The sequence below is a fragment of the Cetorhinus maximus genome, chromosome 18 (assembly GCF_964194155.1).
Source record: "Cetorhinus maximus chromosome 18, sCetMax3.hap1.1, whole genome shotgun sequence".
In the NCBI taxonomy this organism is placed as follows: Eukaryota; Metazoa; Chordata; class Chondrichthyes; order Lamniformes; family Cetorhinidae; genus Cetorhinus; species Cetorhinus maximus.
In genome coordinates, this window is record NC_135896.1 from 92,692,301 (window position 1) to 92,706,135 (window position 13,835).

General features: G+C 44.0%; 1 protein-coding gene across 6 annotated transcripts in view; it reads left to right on the plus strand.

Annotated features, from left to right (window-relative positions):
- The first annotated feature begins 12,304 nt into the window (after positions 1-12,304).
- Positions 12,305-13,835, plus strand: part of LOC144693363 (alpha-(1,6)-fucosyltransferase) — a 726,743-nt gene continuing 725,212 nt past the window's right edge. For 4 of the 6 annotated variants that reach the window (XM_078563197.1, XM_078563195.1, XM_078563204.1 and 1 more), the window contains exon 1: positions 12,305-12,713. The gene's annotated coding sequence lies outside the window, so the exon portion shown is untranslated. The remainder of the gene's footprint in view (positions 12,714-13,835) is intronic. The other 2 variants (XM_078563198.1, XM_078563201.1) reach the window with 2 other exon arrangements.

A 13,835-nucleotide genomic window follows, 5' to 3' on the forward strand; every position in this document is an offset into this window, starting at 1 on the left:
TTTTCTATGCTGTGACCATGATAGCCCATCTGCGGGGTGCAGTCCAGAACAAATATTTGCTAGTGTGGGGCAAAGGCAAGTGAAACAGACAGACAGGCGTTCCTGCAGCTGCAGACCTGAGTCTCACATGCTGCTTTGCTTCCTTGTTGCCAGGATAAACATTGAATAGACACAGAACATTCTGCGGGTGGAGAGGGAACTGGTACAAATCCATGTTGGAACCAATGACATAGGAAAGAAAAGGGTAACAATCATACAGACAGATTTTCAGGAATTAGGGAGGAGACTAAAAAGCAGGGCTTCAAAGATGGATAATGTCCAGATTACTCCCACTGCCACTAAGATCAGCAAAGACAAGTCGGTGGGGCAGGAGGGAGGGATATTTTACTCCATTAAAGGTTCTCTATAAATGCGAGTTGTTGTTGAATGGCCTCATTCTGTGTGTTGAAGATTCTAAAGGCAGAATTGTTGGTGGGTGTCGTGGCGAGTGGGGGGGTGGGGAGCAGAATTCGATGCAAGGAGGAAATGCGAATCCCGCTGGAGATCAGCGCGAACTTGATTTGCATCCCGCTAATGAGACGCAAAGTAAGGCCTGACTGGAATCGTCCACCACACGCCCGATTTACCATTAACGCTGGCAGGAAAACACATTAGCCCAGGCCACGTCTGGACAAGTGAGACATGCCAAAGTCAGGGCTTACTGTTAGGGCCTTGCTCAGATTGCGGACATCCAAGGAGTGGAAGATGCTGGAGTCCAACAGCTACCGGACCCTGGAGGAACACATGCATCGCATGGCGGGTGGATTGTTATGGACATGGCTCCGCCGCGAAGCAGCTCACATGTCTCCATTGATGCCTCAGGTCTGCTTCGGAACATCACGGTCTTGACCATGCACTGCTACAGATGATCGGCAAAGGTGGGGGTGTCAGGTAGGTCCAGCTCTGAGTGGGAAACAAAGGCACACCGGAGAGGGATGAGGTTGAGTGGGGGGGAGGTGCAAAGGTGTCAGGAAGGGTGATGTTGGGAGGGGGACGACAAATATGTCAGGGAGTTGGGTGAGGTTGGGAGGGGGAAGGAGGGTGTCTGTGGGGTAGGAGGGAGTATGGGGGGGAAGAGAGTGTAATGGGGGAGAATGCTGCAAGTGGGGAGGTGCTTGGGAGGGAGTTCTGAGGAGGGAAGGTGTCCGGGGGGAGGAGGGAGTTCGGAGAGGAGAAGGTGTGCGTGAGGGGAGGAGGGAGTAAGGGCGGAGGAGGGAGCGGACAACCTCTGATGTTCCTGAGTAGATGACCCAGGGGTATCCAGCTGCCGCTCCTCCTCCTCTCGGGTGCCTGAAGGCCCCAGCCTGACTCCTTGAGGGGAAGGAGCACCTGGAGGGACGTTGAGGTGCCCCATTTACCCCTCGCATTGCCACTGCAAGAACTCACCCAAGGCTACCACGATGGAATGCAGGTTTGCGCATATCTCCGTGTTCTGCTGGACCAATGTCTCCATGGCGTCCGCCATCCTTCCCAAGGAAACCTCCATATGTGCACATGTGGGCACCACTTCATCAGAGAGCAGGCGGACGCACTCCTTCAACTCGTGTGCCACCCTGTTCCAACAGCTCTGCGTGATATTCTCCTGCCTTCTGCTGACTCTCCAGGATGAGTTGGAAGGCCGAATCCAGAGGCTCGTCATCTGACTCAGCCTTAGCAGTTGCCTCTTCCCCAGTAGTCCTCCAAGTGCTGGGGGTCTCAGCTGAACCTGCCTCCTCCTGCTGCGGACACGTGTCTGTGCGGTGACCACCAGATTGTGAACCCAAGCCAACTCTAAATCTAGGTCCCACCGATGTGTGTGTCTCTGCGCTGGTGGATGGTGTGGGTAAGCGCTGTGATTGGTCTTCCAGGCTGCTTATTCCCAGCTCTTCAATGGAGGAGGTGTCCTCTTGGCTAGAGGTGAGGAACTGGATGGAGCAGAGGGACTGGCTGGCTGAGGGTGTTGGTCACTTGGCAGAGCTCCCTATGAACCAAAGTAGAGATAATTAGGGCATGACAGCAGAGTCAAAAGCAGGAGAGAGAGGGATGATGTGGTGCAGGATTCTCACATGGGTGTATGCCGCTGATCTCACCGCCACAGAAACAATCCATAATCTCTCCGGACAGCTCCAACGCATGACTCTTGAATGTAGTGAGGACCTTGATGTCCGACACTCCACCCCTGGTCTGGGACCTCTCCCGTTGATTGTGCACAATCTTGTCCTGCACAAAGACAGATGGAGAGAGTGTGTGAAAGGTGCATGCCAGTCCAAAAGAGAAGGATCCCAGGCGTGTGTGTGTGTGCTGAGTGGAGCCATGGATGGGATGAGGAGGCAGTGTCCAGAGGAGATGAGGCCAGATGGTGATGTGAGGGTGTGTGTGATAGAGTGAGTCGTAATGTCTCTTGAGCTGGCAGCGAGTGAGATGCCAGGGAATCTGTGATTGGCTTGTGAGTGGGTGAGTTGAGATTAATGACATGGTTGCCTTACCTTGGTGGCACAGATGAGATCATTCATCCTTTTTCTGCACTGGATGGCTGACCTCTTGTGGCACTGACCACCTCTGCCACTGCCTCTAAAGCCGGAGTGGCGAGTATGATGGGCCTCCTGCGGCCAGAGCCGGGGTAGAGGACATCATGGCGGGACTCCATGGCATCCAGAAGGCATTCCAGGGATGCGTCATTGAATCGGGGGGCCTGCACTCTTTTGGGGGGCCATGTCTTCACTGGAGCAGTCCTGGGCTGCCAGCATTGAGAAGAGTGCGCGTGGCTGCAGTTTAAATATGGCGCCTGGCGTGAGGAAGCAGCGAGGCAACGGCGTGGTGGGCAAATCTGAGGCCGCCCACCAGCGATCGGCCATGTTTCCTGAGAATGCATTATTAACGAGGCGGGGTGCGCCGGGAAGGGGACGATGTGGCGTGAAAACCCCCCATTGCAGCCAACGGGTAAAATGCCTTTTTTCACGCCCACTACCACACTTAGTGCAAATCTGGGAAGCTTCTGTCCTATGATTCTATTTGATGCCTGCTGTATTGCTTTCAATGCTGTTAGCATAAATAACAACGATTTGTATTTCTATAGCACCCTTAACATAGTAACCTGTCCCAATGCATTTCACAGGAGTGTAATCAGACAAAAATTGACAGGAGCCAAAGAAGGAGATAATAGAACAGAAGGCCAAAAGCCTGGTTTTAAACTCTTAAAGGAGGAAAGGGAAGTGGAGTGGTTTAGTGGGTGAATTCCAGGGTTTAGGGCCAAGACAGTTGAAGGCACGGCCACCAATGACGTGGGAAAAGAAATTGAAGACGTGCAAGAGGCCGGGGTTGGAAGAATGCAAAGATCTCCGAGGGCTGCAAAGGTTGGCGGAGGTTACAGGAATACGGAGCGGTGAGGCTGTGGAGGGAACTCAAGGTTTAGAATTTTAAAATTGAAGCATTGGTAGACTGGGAGCCAACCCAGGTCACTGAGTAAGTTAGAATGTGAGCACCAGAGTTTGAAATAAGTTAGGTTTAGGGGGGGCGAATGAGGCTGAAGTGATCATAAAGTAAGAGCATTTCTAGCCCAGTGAGTGAAATGTTATGTTTTCCTCGCATGTACCTCCTTGAGGTTCAACCATTTTGTTATTAAGACAAGGCTCTAAGAAATGATCCCATGGTGTCTGTCAAATGTCAAAGGAAAGTCGCAAAGGCCATAAAGTGACTGGAATAAACGGCTAACAGAAACATTACAGCTAAGTCAAACTACTGTGAGGATCTTAAATGAGCAGTGAAAGCTTCAATGGATGACAGCAGTTGCTCATGTACTTCAAAGTATAGAAAGAATGAAGCTGAAATGAAAGGCTGTCCATAATTTTTATTATTAATATGAGCATGAATAATAAATAAAGGGTATCTTTCCGGCAGGGTTATACAAATTCCATTTCATGGGACTTGACTTGAAAATTGGAGTAGAGTCTTGCAAAACAGTATAAACTGACGATGTAACAAACACATAAGCATAGTGTGTAACCCAAATATTAATACTTCAAACGCTGAGAGTTTATCTGCATATTAAAAACGCTTGCCTCTTATCCACATGTAGCTTCTGCTTTGTTTTATCAACATACATAATAAATATACACTAGAACATGTCATGAATGCAGAGTGTCTGCACAGATTTAGACATGAACAACGATAGCCATGAAAGCCACCTCTTTATGATACAGCAGCATGTAGTGTGAGTGCTCACTCACCTTTTCTTTTCACATCAGTCTCTAAATATGATTATCAGAATAAAAACAATGGAAATAATAATGCTTTAGTAGAGAGTTCTCTTTATACAAGTTGCTTTATAAATTAATAAACTGAGTATTCTACAATTGGAGATCATTATTTGAAGGTAGCTGTTTGGGTTTGCATGGTCTACATTATCATGCTGCATATTTTGTGGGCGGTGGCATCTGTGATAATGTTACACCAATAACGTCGGCAACAGGCGACTAACCAGAAATAGGATCATTCCAAAATCAGAACCTCCTGCTTGGAGGTCAAGAAAAACTATATGAAATGCTATTTATATATTCAATTTTGAAGTGTGTCCCTTAAAAAGTTTAATGCTTGTAAGTGGGATAATACACACATAGGAGTGTGGTACAAAATCCTAAGATATTATTAAATTCAAACAGCATAAAAATGTGAGCATGTTCAGCAACAGGAAAGACCTCTGGACCATACAAGCCTTTCCTTCCTAAAATGTTCATCTCATTTACACACCTTTTCATCTTATTCCTCAACTCCATATGATTGGAAACACCTCTGATATTCCAATAGTTTATTGAACTAATTATTTGTCCTCTTTAATGGCATTTCCTGGTAACTTATTCTACAAACCTCTTGCCCTTTTTGTGAAAGAAGTTCCATGTGAAATTCTGTCTTCATCCTAACTTAGTAACTAGTCTGCCTAGTATTATAGGACAGAGACGAGGAGAATTTTTTTCTCTGAATGTTGTATGACCTTGGAGCTCTCTGCCTCAGAAGGCGATGGAGACGGGGGCTCACTGAATATTTTAAAGGCAGAGGTAGATAGATTCTTGTTAGGCAAGGTTATCGGGAATAAATGGGATTGTGGAACTGGAAACACAAACAGATCAGCCCATGATCCTATTGAACAGCGGAGCAGGCTTGAGGGGCCGAATGGCCTACGTCTGCTCCTATTTCGTATGTTTGTATTTCAACCCTTTGTTCTGGTGAACAAATTGTCTGAAGCAGATCTACTGCTTTTCAGGAACTTGAAAAATTCTAATTAGCTCATGAGCGGGTGAAGCCTGAGTGACTTCTGAATGTCAGCAGAATCTCACTATTTTGCTGTCTTTTAACACTCGATGGTGTACAACTTGCATATACATGCGATACACAGCAGACTCAATAGGCTCATCGGATGGTCCAGCAAATAATTGGAAGTAGAGGCTGCACATGCAGTGAGAATTTACATTATACCATGAATGCAAGTTGGAGATTATGCAGCATTAAAGTAAATTAAGTAATACCCTGCTAATGACTCAGACTATGGTATTGTGAACTTTTTATAGGTTGCATAAAGATGTAATTTGGTGTCTTTTCTTATTAATAATAATGGTAAATCTCCATACAAACCTGATCCACAAAGCTTGTGGCAATACAGATATGAAATAATAATCATCAGTGTTTAAAGCAGCATAAATTACAAGAGCTGTTGTTTTCTAATATATCTTCAGAATGGTTCCAGCAATCTGAATAAATAGTAAATGTATGAAAATGCGTCATCAATGTGAGATGGTTACGGCCATGTTAAACATCAATCTCAATAAATAATCACTAAAATCAGGGTATTTGCAGTGGGTGCTAAGTACGCCATTCATTCCAAAGCTGTTTCATTTGCAGGTACATTACCGGTGAATGATTACTCACTTCCTCTTAAGATGAGGTCTCACCCATTCATCTGCACTTGAATACGGATCTGAACTACATCTTGTTGAGGTAGCAAGATTATGTTCTCCCCATTTGTAAGTGTGGTGCAAATAGTGACATTACATCACCATGCTGCAGCTCCATTGGGATCCCCTCCAAGAATTTTACATTTTTCCAGTCAAAAAAAAGGGGAAAATGCAGTATATTTGACACTGTCCATCACAATACTCTCCATCTCTATGATGCTAGTATCAAGTGGAGATTCGTTGATTCTCCATTTGATTCATTCCTCAAAATAATGTTTGTTTGGCACCAAATGCTGAGCCAGAACCTGTGGAGGGAGGGGTTAGCATCAGAAGCATATACGATACTGATGTAATAATGATATCAGATCACATGACTGAGAAGTAAGAAAGATCTGGAAGGAGGAGAAGCTCCGACCTTCCATAGAGATCCAAATGTGTGAATACTTGCTGTAAATAAAGAATAATGGTTTTAAGAAACTACAGACTCACAAGAACACAGGAACAGAAGAAACAGGAGCAGGAGTAGACCACATGACCAATCAAGCCTGCTTCACCATTCAATATGATTGTGGCTGGTCTTGGGCTTCAACTCCACTTTCCCACCGGCTTCCCATATCCCTTAATTTCCTGACAGTCCAAAAGTCTGTTCATCCCAGCCTTAAATGTATTCAATGATGGAGCATCCACAACCCTCCGGGGTAGAGAATTCCAAAGGTTCAAAACCCTTTAAGCAAAGTAATTTCTCCTCAGTTCAGTCCTAAATGATCGGCCGCTTATCCTGAGACTGTGTCTCCGAGTTTTAGATTCCCCGACCAGCAGAAACAATCTCTCAGCGTCCACCCTGTCAAACCCGTTCAGCATTTTGTATGTTTCAATGAGATCGTCTCTCATTCTTCAAAACTCCAGAGAATATAAGCCCAACTTACTTGGCCTCTCATCATAGGACAATCCCCTCATCCCAGAGACCAATTTAGTGAACATTCACTGTACAGCCTCCAATGCAATCCAGATGTGGTCTCATTGAAACTATGTACAAATGTAGCAAGGCTTAAAGAACAAGAACAAAGAAAAGTACAGCACAGAAACAGGCCCTTCAGCTCTCCAAGCCTGCGCCGATCATATTGCCTGTCAAACTAAAACATTTGCTCTTGTATTCCAATCCCCTTGCAATAAAGGCCAACATGTCACTTGTCTTCCTAACCACTTGCTGCACCTGCATTCTAACTCTCTGCTTTCCTTGTACAAGCACACCCAAGTCTCTTTGAACATCAACACTTAAAAGTTTCTCAGCTTTAAAAAAAATTCTGCATTTTTATTCTTTCGATCAAAGTGAATAACTTTGCATTTCCCTATATTGCCATCCATCTGTAATCTTGTTGCTTACTCACCTAACCTGTCTATATCTCTTTGCAGCCTCTCTGTGTCCTCCCCACAGCTGAGCTTTCCACTTAGCTCGGTATCATCAGCAAACTTAGATGCATTAGTCTCTCTCTTCATTTAAGTCATTAATATAGATTTTAAATGGCTGAGGCCTCAGTACTGATCCTTGCAATACTTCACTATTCACTGTCTGCCAACTTGAAAAAGTCCTGTTTATGCCCAATCTCCATTTTCTATCTGTTACCCAATCCCCTATCCATGCTAATATATTACTCCCAACTCCATAAGCCCTTATCTTGCCTATTAACCTTTTGTGCACCACCTTACTGAATCCCTTTTGGAAAACCAGGTATACTACATCTACTGGTTCTCCTTTATCTACTCATGGATGTACCAACTACATCCTCAAAAAACTCTAATAAATTTGTCAAACATGATTTCCCTTTAGAAAAACCATGTTGACTTGTAACCATACTATGCTTTTCCAAGTGAATTATTAAGACTTCCTTAATAATTGATTCCAGCATTTTCCCAACAATTGATGTTAGGCTAACTGACCTGTAGTTCACTCTTTTCTCTCTCCCTCCTTTCTTGAAAAGCAGTGTAACTTTTGCCAACCTCCAATCGAATGGGAATGTTCCCGAATCTAAGGAATTTTGGAAAATCATAGCCAGCACATCCATTATCTCTGTAGCTATCCCCTTTCGAGGACTAGGGTGTAGGCCACCATGTCCCAGGGATTTTAGTCCCTTATGTTCCTCCAATACTTTACCTCTGCTGAAATTAATTTTCCTAATTTCATCATTCTTTTTAGCCCCTAGGTTATTGTCTATTTCTGGTGTGAAACTTGTGTCTTCTACTGTGAAGACAGACACAAAACATTTGTTCTCTTTCCTCATGATAATTTTCCTGTCTCTGCTTCTAAGAGACCAATGTTTACTTTAGCTACTCTCTTCCTTTTTATATACTTATAAAAGCTCTGACAATGTGTTTTTATATTTCAGGCTAATTTACTCTCATATTTATCAACTTTTTGGTGGCCCTTTTCTGGTTTCTACAACATTCCCAATCCTTAGACTTGCTACTTTTTTTTTGCAACATTGTAAGTGTCTTCTTTTAACCTAATACCATTCTTAACTTCCTGAGTGAGCCATGGATGGGTCCTTTTTCTTGGAATGTATTTTGGTTGAACATTTTGAATTGTTTCTTTCAATGTTTCCACTGGTCATTTACTTACGTACCTTTTAACCTATTTACCCAATTAACCTTAGCCAGTTCTCACCTCGTGCCTATGTAATTGGCCTTGTTTAAGTTTAAGATTTTTATTTGTGATTGGGACACATCACTTTCAAACTTAACATGGAATTGAATGGTATTATGATCACTATTTCTCAGGAGATCATTTACTATGAAATTACTAATTAACCCTGCTTTATTACACAGTACCAGATCTAGGATTGCTTTATCCCTAGTTGGTTCCAGTATGTACTGCTCCAGGAAACTGTCACAAGAACATTCTACAAATTCACCTTCTAGGCCATTCTTGCCAATTTGATTGTCCCAGTCTAAATGAAGATTAAAGACCCCCACAATTATTCCATTTCCTTTGTTACAGGCTCCAATAACTTCTTAGATAAAAGCAAAATACTGTGGATGCTGGAAACCTGAAACAAAAACAACAATATCTGGAAAAGCTCAGCAGGTCTGACATCATCTGCGGAGAGGAATACAGCTAATGTTCCGAGTCCATATGACTCTTCATCAGAACTAAGGAAATATAGAAATGAGGTGAAATATAAGCTGGTTGAGGGGGGTGGGACAAGTGGAGCTGGATAGAGGGCCAGATGTCATAGACAAAAGGACAAAGGGATGTTGATGGTGGTGATATTAGATGACAGATAGCCCTAGTGGGGGTGGGGTGGAGGGAAGGGATCGAAATAGGCTAAAAGGTGGAGATAAAACAGTGGATGGAAATAAATTTAAAAATAATGCAAATAGGTGGGAAAAGAAAAATATTTATTTTTTTAAAATTATAAATTATTGGAAAGAGGGGGATCGGAAAGGGGGTGGGGGTGGAGGAGGGCAAGTGACAGATAGCCTCCTGTCACTTGCTCGTCCTGCTTTCTACCCTTACTGTCACAATTAGCACATTCCTTAGCTAATATCACCACCATCAACACCCTTTTGTCCTTTTGTCTATGACACCTTTGGCAATCTCTTCTTTACCTCCAACTATCACTGGCCCTCTATCCAGCTCTACTTGTCCCACCCTCCTCAACCAGCTTATATTTCACCTCATTTCTATATTTCCTTAGTTCTGATGAAGAGTCATACGGACTCAAAACGTTAACTGTGTTCCTCTCCGCAGATGCTGTCAGACCTGCTGAGTTTTTCCAGCTATTTTTGTTTTTGTTTCCAATAACTTCTTGTTCAACGCTCTGCCCAACGGTATAACTATTGTTGGGAAGCCTATGAACTCCTCCCTTTCTGAATCTCGCTATTCCTAATTTCCACCCATACTGATTCGACTGACTCGAGCAGCATACTTTGAGAGAATAGACAATCCCCAAAATGCCTGTCCAGACCCCAACAACACGATGAAAAAAATCCAAACCTACCTGCAGGTTCCTCCATCAAGATGGCCTCGCCCCAAAGAGGGACTGAATGAGTTTATAAAAGAAGCCTAATTGCTATTAAGGGATGCTGCAATTATACTGTTGCAATTTTAATGCAATTTTGCCTTTGTTACAGACACATTTAAGATAAAAATGATAACACTGCAACTGTACAAGCTGTTGCATAGTTAAATGTTACAAAGTTGTTATTGGTTGATGGTGACAAAAGATCAGAATTATTGAAAACAAGAAAAGTCCTATCATTTTCCTACAAATACTCAATAGTAATTATGATAATACATTCTCCTGAATAAATAATATTTTTGTGATGTTAGATGGGTAAAATATTTGGAGTTACCCTGGGAGTGCGAACCGAGCATTTGCATTTTAATCCACGATAATGCATTTGCTTTTAAGGGTCATTGTCATTAATGCGTACAACTGCATGCTTCGAACAAAACAAATACTTTCGCTACAACAAATTGGTGACAAATACTGTGTGTCGCTTTATAAAATAAAGTGCAACTGTTTCATCGCCATGAATTATTAATGGCTTTATATTAAGGGAATACATAATTATTGCAGTGTGGTTACAGTACATTAGACATAATGATAATGATTTGTAAAAGCAAATGTATTATCGTAGATTAGAATCTAAATGCTCAGTTTGGTCCAACTGTAATGCCAAATATTTCACCCACCGAAAATAACAGTAAGTATGATATGCACATCCTGAATATTTAATCAATTAAAGGGTGCTTGTAGAGGATTGATAGGACTACTCTACTTCCTATAACTGGGTATTCTGATCTTGGATACTACAAATTGTGCATCAGTGTGAAAATATATTACTATTTATTATTGGTAGAGAACAACAACAAATTAATAGGAGGAGTTGCTTCATTTTAATTCATTCATGATAGGCTTAAATGTATTAACGCCATTGCTTAATCAATAAATTGTATTTATAACAGCTTGACAGATAATTATAATCAATCAATGCCACTTCCTTTGCTGAATTAATGTAAATTAACATTTTGAATGTATTGGTGGAATCTTGTTGAGGTATCTAGGGCCTTGCCTGCAGGTTAGAGAGCTAGGGAGAGACCTGCACTGCCTCTTTTTGCCAAACCACAAGCCAATCAGGCAGTGGCTGGCCTTCCCTGGGAATCAAGACCCCAGGGCATGAGTATGTCTATTGAGAGCTGTCAGCCAATCAAAGACCAGCAGCTCTTGTGCTCAGCAGGGCTGCTGGGGAGGCTGTGGCTGCTGCCAGAAGGACAGGCACAGGAGTCCCAGGGTCGCAGAGCGACCCAGGTCACAGGTGTTGGGGTGGGGTGGGTTGGGGAGGGTTGGCGGGGCGGGGCGGGGCGGGGGAAGGTGGCAAGCCAGCTGCACAGTTTTACCTGCTGTGCACACTGCATGGCGACAGGCCCACTTGCAACTGGGTTAGTACCAGTGGCGCCGGGAATGAGACCACTTAAGGATCTCAATAGGGAAAGTCAACCATGAACCTTCCCACCCAGAACTTATTTCTGGAGGAGGGGGGTGGGGGGAAGGCAGTGGGGTATGATGCTGCAGTATGCCACCATCCTGCCTTAGTACAAGCCCTTCCCGCCTCCAAGCTCAAAACCAGCCTCACCACAAGGTTTTGACCAAACGTTAGTATAATAATCATAAATAAAAACAAAAAGCTAAAAGCTACTGAATAATCAGGCTGTTCTGAAGCAGAGTCATACGGACGCGAAACATTAACTCTTGTTACTCTCTCCACATATGCTGGCCAGACCCACTGAGTTTTTCTGTTTTTATTTCAGATTTCCAGCATCTGCTTGTATTTTACATTCATATTATACATAATAATCTTGCTGTTGTTTTACAACAATAAAGAAGCCTGCTCAATTCCCCTTGAAACAGCACTTCACAAATGGATCTTAAAATTTATAGCCCACACAGGTATTTACAACAGATTATTGCAGTGAAGGATTCTTCATCAAGTTCTTCCCCCTTGTGCTCCAATATGTAAATTAGTAATATATTCTTTCAAGGCATAACCAACGTGGATAAATTACTGCATGGGGCACTTGGCTGGATTCATATCTACTTAATGATGGTCTCCAGCCTCATGTTCACTGTCAGATGTAAGAGCAAGTCTCTGGGTCAGCTTTTCACGGGGGGGTGGGTGCGCGAATTAATAACACTCCTTTCGCAGAGTTGCATAATCGATGCAACATGTTTACAGCGCTTTAGCCAATAACCAATGAGCGGGAATTTCGGGGCAGATCCTCTGCCGGCTGCACTACATGTGATTCCTGCTGTGTAAAGGGGAAGACATGCGCACAGCCAGTTTGAGCCTGGGAAATGGGCTGAGCTGAGCTCTGTGAGCAGGATTGTGCTGTCTCTCTCTCTCTCCTGCTCACACACTCAGGCAGGCAGGCTGGCTGCCGTGACACCGTCTCTTCCCCCAGTGCCTGGCTCTCTCTCCCGTTAAATGGAAGGTCCCTGGAAGTGCTCTGTGATCCTCTCTCTCTCACCAGACACACACACACATACACACACAGACCCCCCTTTGGAGTTCCTGTTTCCGCCAAGTACTGCCTGACGCGCGATCAAACACCAGTGGATCCACCATCTAATGTGCATATTTATGTATAGATAGAAAACATCCTCCAGCCGAAGAGAGAGAAGAGGAGGAGGTGGGGTTGGGAGAAATAGACCCCCAGCACAGTGGAGCCTCCCTGACCCGGAGTGGCAGGTCTGTACCATTTTCTCTGTGTGTGTGTGTGTTTGTTTTGTGTGTCGGTGCTGGATTCCGCTCCGCAGACAAGCACACAGCCGAGCTTGGGAGCTGCTGGAGCCCGGCCTGTTCTTGCTGCTGTCTGGAAGTAGCGGTCGGCGCTTATAGACATCAGCAGCAGCCAATCCCATCTGCTTTACCGTTAACTCCCAGGGCCTTGCTTTCCCATTCTAGCTGCTGTTGTGTGTGTTTATGTCTGTTGGGAAGGGGAAATTAAATAGGAAGGGAAGGGGGTAGGGGAAATCCATGCGATTGGGACTTCATTGTGAGCCGGGCTTTGAAGGATTTTCCCTTGGATGGAGGCCCCTTGGATTTTTTATTTGTTTCCTTTCCCTTTCCCATTTCAACGTGTCAGGTTATTCATTGCAGACAGTGGAGGGAAACGAGAGACTCTTCGTCCAATCTGAAGTCTTTAAAAGTCGATTGGTTTTTGAGAAAGAGGGAGTTTTTTTTTTGGTAAAATATAGTGTAATACTCTCCCCCCACCCCCACCCCTCCTCCTCCCTAATAAAGTACCAGCGGAAATTCTGAATAGTTTTAAATGAACATGTTTCCGCTTGGAATGAGAAATCGTGTTGTACGAGCCAGACATGCATCACGGATAAGTTTGCCTGGGTTGTATTTGGTTCAAGGAGCTGTCTGGGGTGGTGTGTTATAGTGCGGATTAACATGTGAAATTGGCGATTGCTTGTGAACTAACGTTGTCCTACAAAGAGGAAAGGGAGTTTCTGTTTTGTTTCCAGCCCTCCCGTTGAATCTATGCAGGGCAAAGTATCATAATTGACCAGGGTTTTGTTGTGGGGGTTTCCAAGTTGAAATTGACAACATGCTGAAGTGGGAAAATAGCCTCTCCTGACTTCACAGCACAAGATTTAAGGAAAATGTGTTCCGCTTTGGGTCAAACGGAAAGGAACAGTGCTTTTAGGTACAGAATAGTAACTTGATTCGTCGGAGCAGTGCACCCAGCTTATGACCCAGATGTACCAGTAAATAGTGCAATTTAGTTCTCAGAGACTGGGTTCAGAGAGGGAGGGGGTGGTTGTTAAGGGAGGAGCTGAACGGGAGGAAAGCGAGGGTAAA